This window comes from Colias eurytheme, chromosome 8, assembly GCF_061535395.1.
Source record: "Colias eurytheme isolate Ceu_HAF_F1 chromosome 8, ilColEury1 Martin Lab GWU primary, whole genome shotgun sequence".
In the NCBI taxonomy this organism is placed as follows: domain Eukaryota; kingdom Metazoa; phylum Arthropoda; class Insecta; order Lepidoptera; family Pieridae; genus Colias; species Colias eurytheme.
The window spans coordinates 3,113,517-3,131,071 of record NC_142987.1 but is presented as its reverse complement, the minus strand read 5'-3'; the positions used below and the strand labels follow the sequence as shown (position 1 = coordinate 3,131,071).

At 31.2% G+C, this 17,555-nt stretch overlaps 1 protein-coding gene across 2 annotated transcripts in view; it reads left to right on the top strand.

The window, feature by feature from the left end:
* The window catches only part of LOC149906368 (homeobox protein unc-4-like), a 37,375-nt gene that overhangs the window by 6,971 nt on the left and 12,849 nt on the right, over positions 1 to 17,555 (top strand). The gene's annotated exons all lie outside the window — the stretch shown is intronic.

The following is a 17,555-nucleotide window of genomic DNA, read 5'->3' as shown; positions in this document are numbered from 1 at the left end:
ATGTGATGTCGTAAAAAATTACATTTTTTCCGCTTAAATTGCAAACGCAGGCTGAACCCTACGAGTTTTATCAAAATAATGTACTAAGTATTATACACATTGAAAAGGTCTACAGAAAAGTCCGCGATGGTATATGTCTATCTCTTATGGATAACCCACAATAACTTTTTTTTGTCATTTACTTTTTACGACAAATAATGGCTAATTTTCGATGCGATTTTAACCAATACAGCATTAATCCTTAACCAATTAAATACCTTGAATACATTGTTCATTTAATATAGATCTATATGGCCCTTTACACCGTATGATTTAAGTGAATATTTCGAAGATATTACAGATTTAAAAATTGCGGGACGTAGCGTTTGCAGCGCTACAGGCCGGCCGCCCGGCTATCTATTTTATACCCGTGCGAAGCCGGAGCGGGCAACGCTATGTTTTTATATATTACAACGTTCACAGTTTTTCTGTAGTAGTATCAGCAGTGCACCCGTGCGAAGCCGGGGCGGGTCGCTAGTTAAATTATAAAATTATTCAATAAAAACTTATATTTTATAATAAATTTTTATTTAAAGTGATGAAGGACGTACTTTTTTATTTTCCATTTATTAAATTTGCTTTTTGGCAATATTAATTAACACTTATTGGTATTATTAATTTCCTGTAATACTTTTTGCAGATAATTTTATTTGATTATAATATTAAGCCTGTTATCCTTATGGTTCGTTTATTTAACAGGTTGTTAAGCTTTTTTGTCAAAACCCAAGCCGGAATTACCTTCAATAATTCTAAATTATAATAAACTAGAGGTCTGCCCCGGCTTCGCCCGTGGTACATATTTCGCAATAAAAGGTAGCCTATGTCCTTTCTCGGGTATCAAAATATCTCCATACCAAATTTCATGCAAATTGGTTCAGTAGTTTAGGCGTGATTGAGTAACAGACAGACAGACAGACAGAGTTACTTTCGCATTTATAATATTAGTATGGATTCTTACGTAATTATACTTTTTTCTTTTTATTTCGTTAAAGTAATCCACATCAATGCTAAATGTTAAATCTGGGATTACACGAGTCTGATAAAATATGTACAAGAATAAAAAATTATAACACCAAAATTATGTTGTTTTGTTTTGTATTACCTACTTAGGTAGATATTGACAAATGGACAATGTATTAAATTACGTGAAATTATATAAATAATAAACTCGTCATTACCTAAACTGAAATAAAAACATTTTTTTTTTTCATAAGTAAGTATTCATTGTAAGTCGACTCTAATTCTCAACGTAAAAATCGGCTACGGCAACACTCAACTTCTCTGAGTCAGGTCTTAGTTCTTACTATGGTAGTGGTACCTACGTTCATAAAAAATCAGATAATTACCTATGTAATAAATATTTTTCAAAAAGAAATTAATACATTCATATCTACATACATTTATTATAGATTAATGAACTAAAATACTGCCGATAGATTGATCTTTTATTGAGTAGGTAGCTAAATCAAGAAATCTAAATGATTTACCATTGTTCATTCATGTAACAGTATCGTTTATAAAAACAATAGCTCTGCGATTTTGATTGAGTTGAAGCAAGTCGAATCAATTTCATTCTTCGCTAAACGAACGGCGGGAAAAAATATTCCAATTTTGAAATCATGCGATTGTTTATTCTCTTTGTTTGTCATAGCTATTGATTTTATTTTCAGCCAGTCTTAACTTTTATAGAGTAAATAATTCAATTGTTACGACTGTAATTGCAAATTTTTTTACGATTTTCAGGCAATTAAAGAACAGCTGGCGTAGCGTTTTGTCTAGAACGTAGGTACCTATAGGTTACAATGGATATTAGATAGAATTTTGTCCGCTTTAATTATATCGACGCTTGATGGTGAAGTGTTGTTTGTATAAACTACATAAAAAGCTTCGATTAATTATTATCAGAGGCTTCAAAGCGCATTATAAATTATAATTTTAGACGTTGTAAAAACATTAACACTTCTTTATACATTCACCTGTACCAGCAGCCAGTAAAAAGTCAATCTCATTAAAGCAGAAAACAAGCACTAAGCAGTAAAATTAAATGGTGTAATAAACAGAAATCACAACTAGTCAAAAGTACATCAATAAAGGGCTACATAACGAGGGGACCGGGCTGAAATAGAGCACACATAAATTATTACACCCACCCTTCGTTAAATCGAATGTTATTTCGCTATTTGTAAATTTTATCTTCCTTTATGTTGATTTAGGATCTTTTGCTCTTTTATCTCAATTGGAGTGTGCTAATGGGATTTTTTGTCTATTCTATAATGACGTAAGCTTTTAAAAATATTAATTTAATAACAATCTTTAATTCTTTTGTACTAATGTAATCACTATGCATAAGCCTTATAAATATTAAATTTATAAATACTGAGTCATGGAAATTGGAATATTCGCGTCAGAAGAAATTGCATCATATAATGATTACAGCGTAGCTTTACCACGAATAAGTGACAAAAGGCCAAAAATGTACGTAATAAGGCCTATTAGTCAAGTCGTCGGCAAGATGCGCGAAATGTAACCGAACAGGGCGGGAACCAATTTCAAGGGTCATTTCCTCACACTCCCCGGACGGGGGAGGACGCTTCCAAAAAACCAAAGACCTTGGTTTTAGACAGCTGTTGTGTTAAATTAATAAGGTAATGGTGAGCTTTTTTGTTTACATTTAAAAAATGAACGCATGTTTCTTTTTATTAAAAAAAAACTATAAAATACTTTTATTTTAATTTATAAAATATTTGATTACAATTTTAATTCAAATTGATCAATCGAGCAATCGATTAATTACAATTATTAAATACATACAATTTTTTTGCCGTAATTATTCATGTTGTTAATTTAGTTTCCTCTTATTTTGGAAATTACATAATCTTACGAGATTTTAACACTTAATTCGATAACGTAATTTTACTTAGGTATTATCGGATTACATTATGACATATTAGCTATCTTTGGGACCTTCGGGTTTATCTTATTATCAATTATATAGTAAACTAGCGGTCAGCCCCGGCTTCGCCCGTGGTACATATGAAAAATAGATGTTGGCCGATTCTCAGACTTACCCGATATGCACAGAAAATTTCATGAGAATCGTTCCACCCGTTTCGGAGGAGTATGCAGACTAACATTGTGACACGAGAATTTTATATATAGATAAGATTATACATTGCTACGTATTTTCTATTAATGAAATTTAGTAACAATTGGTTACTATTATACTGTGACATATTTTCCGTCCATGATTCATTCCAACAATAGAGCATAACCTCAAAATGTTCTATTTTGTTCCGTATCATCACATCTTGCATCGCGCGTGTCTAATCGCCGGTCGCGTGCGCCCAAAACACGCATTTGTCAAATTCGATTCGCTTTTTTACTATTTACTTTAACAGTGTATCGTTTTGCCCTATTCACCCTTTGGAATTAGCCACGGGAGAGGTTTGATTTCGCGCCAATATGGCTTGTAGTTTAGCGGCTTGGCTAGGTAGCTTCCAATTGCTCTCTTGGGTAACTGTCTTGCTGTAAAGGAATAGACCAATAATGCACTGTTTACGAAATAATAAATATAAACGGTGTGGTGTGTGGTTACTTATAGTTTGTATGTCATATTTAATAACATAATATGTAGAAATGTGAAGAAATCTAGTTACTAGGTAGTAGGTATAAGGTACCTATAAGTACATATTTCAAAACTTTGTCATAATTGCGCTCATTTTGTGAGCTTTACAATTGATTGCTTGTAACAAAATTGATTATGTTCGATGGTCTTGACTCTTGATTCCTTTATTTTATGAGAAGTTAAGTAAATACTATTTTAACCACATAAGACTTCGACGTTCAAATATAATAGTCAAATTCGAAAGGAAAAAAAAATACAAACAAATCGTAAAATTAAACAAATATCATGCTCTAACTAATTAATATTTTTTCGCAATTATGTTGCTAATTTGCCATGGGACGGTTCTAAAAAAATATCACCCACGAGTTTTTTTTATTTGTCAAACAAAAGAAAACAAAACTAATTTCACGCCGGCCGCGGCGTATGACGCAATGTCGTGAATAAATTATAACTATAGCAAATAATTATAAACAATTAATAACTGTGACCGTGTTTCTTTTGCACATATTTCACATAAATTATCTAAGATAGAAGGATAGTTTTCCTTAAATATATTCGAAGTCGAAATATATTCGACACCTATTTTTTATTACACGTGAATATAATTTTTAAACAGGAAAATGGGTATTTTAAATAATTATCATTTCTAATAAAATTATCATAAGAAGTCGAATGATTTATGTACATCTTCAAATTATTTTATAGACGTTTAAAACGAAAAGTAAAATTTTGAATTACGTAGACCGTCTACCGTATAGATTCTATAACGTAAATATATTAAATAGCATGAATTTATAGACAGAGTTATTTATCTTTGTATTATAAAAAAATGTGCCTGTCTAAAAGCATTAGGTACCTACCTTACCTTATACCTAGGTACCTTACCTTATTATGCAACATCAATTATTTATCATTAAAACATACCTACCTAATTCTACAATACCTTGCTTCATAATCTCATCATCCAACCATTTCTTCAGCTCATCCTTAATCCAAACAGATGAGTGGCTCAAATCTCGGATATACATCTATTAGCAATACAAACACAAGCCTAAGGTACCTAATCCGTTAACCCCGCGAACACTGGGGGTCTGTCAGACCACCATAACTAACCCTATTAAAACCCTTCGCTATTAATGTAGCATAAAATTAAGTCCCGCGTCACGCGTCGTGCGCTATTTAAAACCGTGCCCTTAAGAATATGAGTTCGGTCACCTTAACTGTACCGTGACAAATTGTCTAAATAAATACTGCGAAATTTTAATTAGTTTTTTGTACGGGTCACAAACACCTTGATGGTTCGGGAAGGGTTTGTAATTGGTCACTTTGTTTAACATTGTTCACATTTTCAGGCTGCAAAATGATAGTTTTGTTACACAACAACAAGGACAAAAAAACTTTGAGGCAATCAAAGTAATGAAATAGAGGTGATAAAAAGATAGGTATAAATTATGCAAAAAATCTTATTCAAGTATATTATTCTGAATACCTAAGCAATAGAAAATTAAATTTCAAACGAATAAAAATAATCAGTGAATGTATGGATAAAAGTTTGTTGGAATAAAATATATAATATATATAATAGGCATTGTCGCAAAAATATGTCAAAGGAAATCTTGAATCGAATCAACCCAATAACACAAAACACTCGATTGACTGCAATCAAAGACACATTGTTATGACCACTGTATCTCTTATGTCATTGTACTAATAATTTCGAGGTTTTATCAACGGACTTAATATCGATACAAATATCGAACTTAATTATTTAACGCAAAGGGCAGGCGCGATAATGACGGCAATAAATCTCTAACGAGTTATGTCAATGATAACGCGGCCCTTGTGATCGCCGACAAAGTGTGGGGACAATTATTGAGGGCGTAATTTAATTATTATTAATACGCTAAGTATGTTTTGTGTCGCAATTGTAGTCTGATTTTTTGTTGTGAAATATTATGTGTAATGTAATGTCAGCGTCTCTTTATGAGACGTTGAGAGTTTTCCAAAAGAAACACTGAGAAAACGTAACGGCTATAAATAGACAAGTTGCTGCTATTTACAACCGAGTAACTTGCTTCGGAGGGAGCCTGCAAAGTTTGTTGCTAAAATTATACAAGTCAACTTTGTTAACGTATGTTGGTAATATAAACCCACTAAAGTGGTCAAAAAATACGTATTAAAGGTTTGTTGCTTTTAACCTATTCACTCAGTAAACATAACAAACCTATTTACTATATTGAATCGTGTTACTCTGTTAATAATACGCAACGTGCTCTGCTGTTTTTAGCAAAGTAACTCAGTAAAACTAGCTAAGTAACACGATAATGTTAATCATATTTACTGGGTAGGGACAGCCAATCTACTTTGTTACTTCTACTCAATTAAAAATTTGTATACGTAGCCAAGTTACTGGGTACTGTCAATCGTGTTCATTGGGTAACTATAACTAAATACATATACTCTTTCTAGTCAATTAAGATTGGTATATTTAGCCAAGTTACTTTGTATTCTTAGACGGGTTAATTAGGTAACCATAGTTAAAATACTTTGTTGCAAGTACTAATTGAAACGACACATATTAAGCTATATATTTTCAGTATAAGCTGACCTGTAAATGTTCGTAAAACCTATACAAGGTGTAACAGAAAGGGGATATACACATACGAACAGGGCGTGATGTACTGATGAAACTGAACAACTTTTCCCAAGGAAAATGGGTCGAAAGATGAAAAAAAAATCAAACCTCTCCATTATTTTCATCTTTTGACCTTATGTTCTTTGGAAAAAGTTGTTCAGTTTCATCAGTACATCACGCCCTGCTTAGATGTGTACCCCTTTCTGTTACACCCTATATACAATGTGAGGTCAGCTAATACTGAAAATATTTACCTAGTTCGATATGTTGTAATTTGTACCATTATTAGTGCAGAGGGCAAAATTTTGGCATGTCGGAAACAACACTCATTTTGCCGACACACCAAAAACTTAGAAGAAACTGAAAGAAAATTATGCACATTAATGAAATTAGCTTTATTCAGTACACGATACAATCATTTCAAGTAACATACTACTTACACGTAAATACTACTACTTTTAAAAATAGTACACAATTCTTAATGTCAAGAAACGATACTGGTGTTCTGTGTTTTAATTTGCACAATAACAGGATGAAATATAAATCATGAGCAAACTTTTAAGGAATGACTCAGACTACGAAGTACAAACCTGAACAACTTATATTAGGTATAAGACCAAATCCAACATCGTAAAAGAAATATCAACTGTTTCATATACAAAAGTGGAATTATCTAGGTACTCTGTCAAAATCTACGGAACAGCTGATTTTATTTCACGATGTTGGAGTTTGTTCTCTAATGAAAGTGGTTTAGGTTTGTTTACATAAAAAACAAACAACCATTATGGTAATGTAAGCAAGTTACTACACCTAAATTGTACTTATATATGTATTTGATAAGTCAAAAGTTTAGGCAAAAACTATAAAATAAGCTAGGAGAATAAGTAATCTTTTTGATCTAATAATTTTATTACAACCCAACAAGTAAAACCGTCATTTTTTTTAACATTTAATCTAATTGAAACATAATTCACTATAAATATATATAACATAATTCACTATAAATTTATATAACATAATTCACATTCGTCGTCGGGAAAATGATCATAAATGCTAAAACTTAAACATTTTTTGCACCAAAAAAAATTAAAGTATAATAAGCTTTTTACATATTGTTCGTTTTCTATTATAAAATGTTACTGTGTGTCCGAACTATATCGTATCTTATGTAATTTAGGTACATATTAAAGTAATAGACCGTATATGACAATATCTTGCTTGATCAGAAGTAACTTACTAAGTAATTCAAATATTTTTGGCTTGATTGTGGGGAAGCTTTCAGTGATTTCGGTATATTGTCCTTTGGTTTTCAAAATCTTTTTCTAGCTGTAAACAAATTAAAAAAATTTAAGTACTTATACAAAAGTAATTAAACTAAAGCAGACAATAAATTCAAAAAAACTGAACTCACCAGAAGATATCCTTTGGGTTTTTTAAGATCCGCATATTCATTGTATTGAGGTATTATACCGTATTGGAGCTACCTATGGTTAACTCTTTTGCAGGAATTAGCCTCGTCTCTGTAGGTAGTTTCTTGCCACTTTAGTTCTACGGCTGTCCATGGCTCAGAGGAGTTTTTGAGCCATAATAGTTTGTCTTCTGCATCTTGCTCTTCTATTATAGTTCGATGAATCAAAATGATGATGAAAAGTTATTGTTTTTAATGTAAATTTGAATCTGCCTTGTAGGTGCTGAGGCGGCGCTTCAACAGACACGTTCGTCACTCGACTATGATTTGATAGAAATGGCTGACTTTGCGGGATACGCAGCCAATTCCTTGTTTAATTTTTATCAAGTTACTCGGTCAAAAATAGTATTCGCTCCATTGTTAATTGCCGAGCTGTGCTTATCTACCAATAGATAAGTTACTTGTTTGTTTTTAAGTAAGAAACACGGTTATATGTATCATAGCAAGTTATTTAATTTTAGCCAAATAATATTATGTCTAAATTTAAATGATTTACTTGTCATTCAATGATAATGTGAGCTTGTTTATTTTTAACCGAACTCTGTGTAAATAGTAACCAACTATGGTTAAGTCTAAAATTAAATAACTTACTTATCATTAAATAATAACGTAAGCTTGTCTATTTTGAACCTAATTCGGTAAAGGTAATATTGACCGAGTCGGTAATTTTGAAATAAATAAGTACTTTTTTAATAATAGCCAAGAATATTTAGCAATACTTGCTTGTATAATACTAGCAAAGCTTTAATACACATTTTAAATACGTCTTGATTGAATGCAGCAGAATAATTTTTAACCGAGCTAAATTGGTACTTTGCTAAAGCAAAATTTTCTCAGTGAAGGATAGAGTGATAAGAAAGGGTTTGAATGGAACTTTACGCTAGAAATTTTAGGGAAAATGGGAAACTTATCTAATTTCTATATCAATGCAATTATAAATATGACCTCTTCGGTATTGTTTAGCGCGTTACTGTTTCAATTGGAAATACTTTTGGAAACTAGGAAAAAAGGTCTTGGTCTGACATGGTGACCATTATATGCAAATATATATGAATGAAATTGAAACAAATATAAAATTAACACTGATAATCCTAATCTTAGTAAAAATCGCGTTCCTAGGTACATTTTGCTTATTGTTTTCATGAAATTAAATTGCCAATTCACCAATAAATCTTGCACCTAACAGTATTCGAAAGTGTATTAAATATTCTATATCAAATACTTCCACTAGGGTAGCAAATCTGTGATAAATTCCTCCCTCGAGGGCCCTACAGCATCAGCAGCCGCAATGGATTATACGATACACATGTCGCTGGGCTCAAGTACCCTTGCTTTATCTGTGCCCTTTACAATAGATAGAAGTCAAGCATTTTATTGTCTGTTTTGTTAATAATTGGAAAATCAGTATCTAATTTAAGAATATGTTTAACTAGCGGTCCGCCCCGGCTTCGCCCGTGGTACATATTTACGTTTTCTCTACGTAAAAACCATCCTCGTACTTCAAGGAATATAATAAAAAAAGAATTATCGAAATCGGTTCAGCCGTTCTCGAGTTATGCGCTTACCAACACATTTTGCGATTCATTTTTATATATAAGATTATGAATGCAGTTTCTGAGGATATGTTTTTTTATTTTTACTAAAAAATAATCGCAACAATTATTGCTAACCACTTTAAGTGAAATATGAACTAATTAGGTAGTTACCAGTTTTTGACGATATGATTTTTTATTCAAAAAATAATTGCAACAATTATTGTTAACAAATTAAGGTCAAATATAAACTTATTATAAAAAACTGTTGCCAGGATATTAATAACGAAGATGGTTATTTAGTTGCCTAATTGAATAGTTACGTCGCGTTGGAGAGTAAAGATTATTCTATAATTTATTATTTTTATTACTTTAAAATTAATATTCTAATTTTACAATTTGATAGGTATTATATTAAAGAAATGTAAGTAGGTAACATTTCTTTAATATAATACATATCAAATTTAGGTATGTTAACTGAATTACTGTCTACTTATTATGTTGTTGATTTTAAAGAGCGAGATAAAATCTCTACATAGAGCTGCATTTGGATAAGTCCAAATGCAGCTCTATGTCATAGGTAAACAAAATCAAACTTTAATTATTCACTAAAACTAAATACAAGGTCTTACCAAATGACCAAACTTTTAAATAATTAGAATTAATAACACAAACGTCACGAACAAACAGTAACCACAAGCGAACAAGACGTGAGTTATAGCACCCGAGAGACCGGCACAGATAATGTAACGTACGCACTGCTGCAGCTGTTCTTGTTTATCTGTGCAATTGTGACGTCAGGTTGGTGAACTTGTTCTGTTTTTGAATGTTGGTAGTGTTTTTGATGTTTTTGGTAAGGGATGTGGAAAAATGTTTTGTTGAGAAATTTTATGTCTATGTAAGAAGAGTAAAAAATGTTAGTTATAGGTTAAACGTAACTGAATTATAAAAAATAAAAAAAGAATAATATTTTGGTTAATGATATAAACACATAATTTAAAAAATATCTATAGAACTAATATTATAAAGAGGAAGGGTTTGTATGTAGGTATGTATGTATGTATGGTTTTCACGCATTAATTACTGGACCGATTTTGATGAAATTTGGCACAAATAATCTTTAGACCCTGAGAAAGAACATAGGCTACCTTTTATTGCGAAATATGTACCACGAGCGAAGCCGGGGCGGACCGCTAGTATTTAATATACCTACTTGAATGTATATTCTAAGTATTTTTGGGGAAGTAATAAACTAATAAATTCATTCTTACAAAATAATTCTGTATAGGCACAGACTAATAATAATATACTACGTATACAAGTATAGGTATCTAGTTATTAACATTGGCACATATTCTCTTTTTACCTAATTGAAAATTTTAAGTGAAACACTTAAAACAAAAGCATTCACTTTTAACCATCAGCCATCAATCAAGAGTTAAAGTGATCGATATTGTTTTCATAAAATATTAAAATTTTATTACACCTCATATCGGCGAGCCAAAATTGCCGTTAATATACGCTTTGTAATATATTGTAATATCCATTTATCACGTTTCAATCTTTGAATACGGTGTAGCTCCAGGCGATGGCAACCAACCACTATATTATACGCAATTATAATGTGTATCTGCACTTTTACTGAGTGTTTAAATGACATTTTTATGCAGACGTAAAGAGATTCCTTTGAAGTGCATATCACGGAGATATCAAATGATAATAATAATATGTACAAGCATTCAGTATTTTAAACTGACGTTTCTTGATATTCTGATTCCATTTATTTCTCCGTGTATTTTAAGACTCTTATTATAGGAATGTGCAAATTTATTATCTAGTTAAATGAATCCGATTAAATAAAAAGAGTGTAAAAATTAATAAAAAGTTCACGCCAATTTTAATTATATTTTTGAAAACTCTTCATAGTTATTTTTCATATTACAAGGACTTTGACTTTGACTGATGTTAGGTAATTATAATTAATATTTAATATCATTTGTAAAATTGATTTTATCAATTAATAGGCTACCTAGTGCCTATATTCCTACATCTTTTGACCACATTTTCCTCATTAATCCCTTGCGTTGTTGCTAGGTTAAGAATATAAGAATTGTTTTGTTTTGTTTGTTGACATAATAAACTAATAATTAAAATACCTATAGCTAATCGTTTTAGAAAGAGAAATTACATTTTTTTTTATTTCGGCTCCTGAATTAGTCAAACACTGTGTCTCAGGCTTCATGCACTCCCATTTATGTTCTTAACATGATGCCTACAGCTACGTTCTAAACAAAAATAACAACAAAATAATCAATACACTAACCGATCCCATGTAGAAAAGAGGTCATATAATTGAATTAAAGTTTTTTCGGGGAACAGTTTACTGCACCGTTTTTGATAATATGCAAGTATCGGAATCAATGTCTTCATCACATCACGTACACGCAAAAAATGTTGTTGAAAATCTCGTGAATAAACTTGGCAATAATTTTAAATCATTTTACAAGGTTCTGCTGGACATGATCAATTATTGTACTAAAAAATCAAATTTATGAACGGCTGCATGACGTAATTTTGAAGTTTTATTAAAAAAATGTAAAAAATGTAAAATTATTAAATTAAGCGTGTTACTGTGCGGATGTGTTTATTTATTTATTATGAGTTGTATGAACAAATTGTTATTATTATTTGATTAAATTATTTGATTTCGATAACCTGACCGTGAACTAAACATAAAACTGACTTTTATTTATTTTTATTAGGTAGAATAAGAATATTTTCTTATTGGTTCCGTACAGGATTGTACGATAACACTACTCTTTTATTATACGCGAAGAGCTTGCGCAAAATGCAGAGAACGAATCTCATTATCGAAATGGTGGTATGATAAATGTATTTGGCAACAGTCATTAATATTGTTTCAATTTTATAAGTAACACCAAGGAATCCAGTCCGGGGGGCGTGGCTCCCAACCCGCCAGATACGTATTCTGAATCAAAATTATTACTTTATTATTGGCAGTGTTTTCGAAATTAATTTCCCGGGATCGAACGCAAATTATAGGCGATCACCGACGCCGTGCGAGCAACTTGTAATTATTTTTTGTATGTTTTACAAAGAAATTTTGACTTTGAAAGTTTAAGCAATTTCGTCACGAGTCACGACACGTTTTCGCAGAAAATGAAATTAAACATTTTATAGAGCTAATTCTCACCTGTTTTTAATTAATTTAATTTAGGTGTTTTTTTTTTGGAACAATTGTCATGCCCTTTTTGTGAATTTATTATTCATTTAAGATCATGTTCATTGTTCATCATGATAGTAACTGCAAGACAAAGTTTCTCCGCACATATTTTATTTTTTAGTTATTAATAATTTAATAATTAGGAACTTATACGGCATCTGTGTCATAACTATTTCAATACTGCTTTTAATCCATTATTCCGCATCGCCGTACAAAAATCATTGAGATAAGGGGAAAAATCTCTACAGCTGTACTTTCAAATTCTCATCTGCACGGTGCACCCAGTTGGACAGCTTACAAGTGACAGCATAGTGCTGAATCTTATTATTTTATGCTCTTATATCGTTCTAGATAGGTCACCTGGTGGTTCAAATGACCCATAATTTTTTCAACATGGGCCTGTAGGTAGTCTAGGTAGGTATAGGTAGTATATTTATAGGTGAACAATGAAAATGTGAATTGAAATACTATGTGAATCAAATTTTGTAAAAAATCAATTTTTATTTTTAACCACATTTAGGTTCGTAACTTGCTTTACAATAGGTACCTAAAACAAGGATTTTAACAAGGCTATAAACCAAACTGTCTACACAACCAAACTAAACCAAACTGTCTAACATAGGTAGGTACCTACAGTGGTTAAATTTTAACATTTAACTAAGAAATATATCAAACTATTCGTTACCCGATAATTATATGTCTAGATAACAGTCCTTCTGCAAACATAATGTCTTTATGAATCTGTGCTTGTACAAATAACCGGCAGTTAACAATTATCCAATTATTTTAACCTACAATCCTCCTACATGCACCTACATAATTTCAACACCTTAAAAATCCGATCACATACTGAACAACTCTTAAGTAGACATTATGACTTCCCTTTTACGTTTTTGCAACGTTAATTTCAGATATTGCGAACCTTTTTACGAGGTAAATGTTAATATGATATGATAATGGTGTGTCGGGTTGTGATTTTGTTGAATATTCATGTAAGTAGTATGTTGTTTATTTAATTATCAGTTAGGTATATGCATTATGCATTACACTGAAAATTATCACAATAAAATTATTTTAGTTTTGTTGAAAAATAACTGTCTTGAAACTGCTTAATTCTTCGTAATCATCATCTTATCTTAGACTTGACAATAATTAAAAATAACATAAATATTATATTTATTTGCTACAAAAGAAAAAGAAACATTAACCGGTTTAATTTGTATTCTCTAATAAACATATGTAATTCGTATAACATACATTTAGGTACTATACTTTTACTATAATCTGTTAAAAAGATTGTTATACAAAAATAAAATAAATACAAAAATACAAATAAAAAATTAAATACAAATTTTGCATGATAACTAAAATGGTTGGTAACTTCTGGAGCACGAGTGGATGGAATAATTTCCAATGAGCATCTTCTTGGAAGAATAAAATTGAATATCGTCAAATTTTACGCTTTCCATTTCTCAGTATTTTGACACCTGGAAACCACTGACCAATAAATGTATATGGTAAGAAGTATCTTAAAAATATTTCTGGAATTCTGTTCTTATAAGAAATGGGTATAGGTAGGTACCTACCTATTGAAGTTTGGAAGTGACTACTTCGATTTGTTTCGCTCAGTTCTCACTCATATATTATATCAATAATAGTATTTATGTAGAGGCAATATTATTCCATGTGCAATACTTTGTCCATAATATGAGCCCTAAAGAGTGTACCTACTAAAACATAATAAGATAGGATATAATTGTGTACCTAAGAAATAAATAAATCCATACTAATATTATAAATGTGAAATGAAAGTAACTCTGTCTGTCTGTCTGTTACTCAATCACGCCTAAACTACTGAACCAATTTTCATGAAATTTGGTATGGAGATATTTTGATACCCGAGAAAGGACATAGGCTACTTTTATCCCGGGAAAATGACGCAATCCCGGAAATCCCACGGGAACGGGAACTATGCGGGTTTTTCTTTGACTGCGCGGGCGAAGCCGCGGGCAGTCAGAAACCTAGTATCTTATATTCTGCAATTTTAACCATACATATTTAGATCAGTAAATACTATTTAAACCTAAACTCATTCACAAGTTTAGAATATTTCCACAATACGCAAAGTACGTAAATTTTTATTTTATTCATAGTGATACTATCTCCGCATGAGACCAGAATTAAATGTTCATATTCAATAAAATCTGCTCAGATAGCGTTTATTCTATTACACTGAATACAGGGGATTTGATATATTTCCATGACTCTTGATAATTTATATCTTATTTGTTGAGATACGATCTTTATGCGTGTTTCTGATTGGTTTTTCATAGATTATATTCGCGTTTATTGTATTGCTCTATGAATTTATTGCTCTTTGGGAATAATATTGATATCTACCTATAAGTTGTAATCAAGTTTTATTTTTCCACTTAAATTTCAATCAAAGTTTATATCGCTCCTAATCGAATAATAAACAAAAGTTTTGGTGAAAATTTTGGGAGGAACGTCATAAATACTTAATTAATTTTTGTTTTATTATTTTTGACATTAGTGATATCATGAAATTGAATAAACTTAATTCACGTGAACGTAAATACAAAACAAACGTAATTGACTCAAACATAAACTTCGGGTCCATATCTTCACCATTATTCATACCAAAACAACGGAACAAAGTAGAATTATTAACTGTACGAATTTATTAACCGCGTAACACAACCCTCAAATAGATACTTAGCCTCCCTCCCCCTCCCTAGTGACATTAAAACATTGAGGCAGACTAAATTAAAGCGCGCCAAAACTGTTCTCTGCGGACCCAAGGCAGTCGTTTGTTTTAATACAATAACCGTAGTCATCTCTTTCACTCTCCTCATTAGGCTTGATTTGTCGTCTCGTTCGCACTCGTGCACTTAATTTCTCATAAAGCTGCGGCCACACGATGCGAAGGAGAGCTGGCGAACGAATATTTACATAAACCAGCGCGTTCGATACCACAAGCGAGCCTTCGTTTACTACTGAATCTTTGGTGTAACAAATGCGATGTGGCTAAGCTAAATACTTTGTAAGCACAGTGTGGACGGAGCATGGCAAACAGAGAAGTAGGTAATTCATTGATCTTGTTCCTCATTGCAAAACTTTCAGAAGCTTCAAATGGATTTTGTCGGAAGGAGATCTGATTTAAGTTTATCATTGTTTTGTCTTTAGGATTACGTTGTGGATATATTTATGACATTAAGTGTACCTATCGATATCGATATATAAGAGTTCGTGTACAATCAAAGTGTTAATTAGTTAATATCTACTAGAATATTACCTACTTGAAGCCAGACGAGCATCTTTAGTTCGTGATCAATTCAATTCCGAAGCCTACTAGATTCATAACACTTTAGTAAATTAAAAGACAGGATAACGACGTGTTCATAACAACGGCGCTCCTCTTAATCACTTCTAATTTATTTAGCCGTGGAGGGAGAGCTACTAATTTCCAACCATCCCTTTTACACTCGCGTCTGACAGCTATACCCGTCTCTCTCTAGGGACCATTTTTAATTAAAATCACCGAGAGAAAATTAGAAATTATATTCTATTTTCTGAAACTTGTTCTGACGCTTTGTCGGAGATTATCTCTTTTTTATTAGCCCCCGGTCGCGGGTTTGTTTTAACTGGCAAAGGATTTTCCGTAATGGTCAATGTAGAAATGAGTTGTTTAAAAGATTTTATGTCTCGTGCAGGAATTCGACGTAATTTCTGATCAGTGTCCGTTTAAAGGGACCTTTATTGTTAAAATTTATTTATCAATTTGCTAAATTATATCTAAAATAATATTTTGATCAATTATCACATTGATCAACCTCACTGATGACATTGAATTTTATAGATTAACTGGCCAATGTTTTCTCAATTGAGAACTAATATATCTAACTTAATTAAAACTGAAAGACAATCAATCATAATTTAATTAAATTTATAAATTAAATTTTATCTTGATCTCCTATAAAACTTTTATTGCATTTACTTAATCTTTCAGTAAGTAGGAACAATTAAAATAATATACAAATTTTACCTAATCTTAACATTAAATTTTATCCATACAGAAAGTTTAAATTGAATGGAAAGAAATAAAATACCACATCACAGGCTATAATAGGGTAGATCAGGCTTCCTTCCTTAAAAATAATACCTATAGAAACTTAATCACCAAGCGCCGAGTTCGTTGTTGACATTCGTGGCTAAGTAGCATTTCATAGAGATTAAACAATTACTATTTGTTGTACATATTATCATTGTAAGCCTATCTTTATTCTTTAGGTATATTATATACCTGTAGATTTCTAACAGTACTTTCTAGTACCTACATCATTATATGTACCTCCATACGGTACAGATAATTTCCAATAAGAAAACACATATATATTAATAGCGTGGTTTAACGCCGAGTTTTATAGTTTTCAATCAAAACGCATCCACGTATTAATTCCAGGCTCATATAAAATACAATGTCGTATGTAAGATTAAATAACTATTAAATATGTATATTAAATATATCTCTATCAAGATGTTTGATGTCTTTATCCGTCAGCGATGTTATTAATTAATTATATTTTAAATTGAAAATCCTCGTAGTTTGTTAAACCACTCAACCAGGCTAGACTAGATAATTAAATTGTAAATGACTTGCCAATTTCATTCTTATTTTTTGTCTGTGGCTCTATATTTTTTTTATATTTATTTATTTATCAGTTATGTAAACGGTCCCTAATTAAATATTTTGTGAAACTGTAGGGAATAGGGATAAGGTAAAATTAAACATAGGTATATTACATTATAGTATTAACATTTATTGTCAGCTTCTGATCCTTCTCTAGGTAAGAACCTAGAGAATACAAGCTGCATATTTTTATAAAATTGGATAAGAAAAGTCGACAAATGATTCCCTTTTTACAAAAATTTTAGAATACAAAATCAAATATTATTAATTAGATACTATTTCCACAATCATTCTCTATTTT